Raw genomic sequence first — 1,320 nt, 5'->3', positions numbered from 1 at the left:
ACCAGCCGGGAGCGCACCATCCGCGAAGGAAAAGACTCAGAGCCGCTAAAGCTTGCTGGCGCGCAGGCGGCTCCGCTCCCCAAACCCCGGAGTGCCACCGAGGCCTGGTGCTTCCGGCCCCGGAGTCCGCGCCGGCGCGCCGAGGTAAGGGATGGGAGGGAGGGGGAGAGGGAGCGGCCAGCGCACGGCTGGCTACGGAAAGCCGGCTACGGAAAGCCAGCCGGTACAATTTCCTCCGCCAAGATCGCCGGATGAAGAGCGGACCCCGTAACCCAGAAGTGGAACTGTTTCCCTCAGGTATTAGACACCCCCCCATCCCACCCCACCAAAGGAAGTTCCGGCCGGCCGACTTTGTCCACGCTCTCCAGACTCCTCACTATCTTTCTCTCCCGCTTTCTGGTGCCGTTTTGCCGTGACTACTGAGCTCCTACGTTCCCGGTGCGAGTTTTGCTCCCTAAGGGACCTAATAAAAACCCTGGACCCCCTTCCCTTAAATAATTATTTTACCCTACGGATCCCCACTAGGGTCAACCCACTATTCCTCAACGAGGCTTAGCACCTGGGCAGCCGGCTCCCGAAGCCTGACGCCTCTGGGTCGGCGCCTGCGCGGGGCGTTACCATAGAGAGGCAGCTGCCTCTCTGGGCTCGGTTTACACTCTCTATGGTCTAGCGGGGTCGATGGCGGTAAAGGGAATAAGGGAGACCGCACTGCGCAGGCGCAGTCGGCTTCTCGCCTTTTTTTTTTTTTTTAATCCCCGCACCAAGCACTTAACCTCATTGGGGTGGAGAAGGCGGCGGCTGTCCGGTCCGCGGCCGCAACTGTAGTGACTAATAGGGCTGTAAGTACCGGGCTGGGGACCCGGAGGTCTCAACCCGAGACCCCCGAGGCCCTCCCCCTCCCCCACGGCGGCGGGCGCGAGGTCTGGGTGGGGGCGATGTCCAGCGCTGTCACGGACTCCGGGGCGCACTTTTGGGGGAGGGGGCGGCCCTGAGGTGGGAGCGGGGCGGGGAGCTGGGCGCGGTGGTGGTCCGTCCAGTCAGTGGGTCGCGATGCCCGGCTGCACTGCAGAGGGAGGGGGGCGGCTTGTGGGGTCACCCGGCCGGGCTTTGTGTGCCCCTTTCTCTCTCTCTCTCTCAGACCCCACCCCGGGCCCCCTCCGGATCTGAGCCTCCCTTCCGCGGGGCAGAGGCTGGCGACGCGCGGGTGGCGTTTGAGAGGAGCCCGGATCGCCAGGGAGGGGGCTGCGAGGCACCCGCGACAACTAGTCCCGGGCGAGTGATGGGTGTGGAGACGGATCCGGAGAGTAGGGGTGCCGGCGA

At 65.2% G+C, this 1,320-nt stretch overlaps 1 protein-coding gene across 3 annotated transcripts in view; it reads left to right on the top strand.

Annotated features, from left to right (window-relative positions):
• Positions 1-226: 226 nt before the first annotated feature.
• The window catches only part of Clasp1 (cytoplasmic linker associated protein 1), a 280,309-nt gene continuing 279,215 nt past the window's right edge, over positions 227-1,320 (top strand). For 2 of the 3 annotated variants that reach the window (XM_013020692.1, XM_013020694.1), the window contains exon 1: positions 599-839. The gene's annotated coding sequence lies outside the window, so the exon portion shown is untranslated. Of the gene's footprint in view, positions 298-598; positions 840-1,320 lie in introns of those variants that run through there. The other variant, XM_013020693.1, reaches the window with a different exon arrangement.

This window comes from Dipodomys ordii, unplaced genomic scaffold, assembly GCF_000151885.1.
Source record: "Dipodomys ordii isolate 6190 unplaced genomic scaffold, Dord_2.0 Scaffold52, whole genome shotgun sequence".
Taxonomy (NCBI): Eukaryota; Metazoa; Chordata; class Mammalia; order Rodentia; family Heteromyidae; genus Dipodomys; species Dipodomys ordii.
The sequence above is the reverse complement of the archived record's forward strand: the minus strand, read 5'-3'. Positions and strand labels throughout refer to the sequence as shown.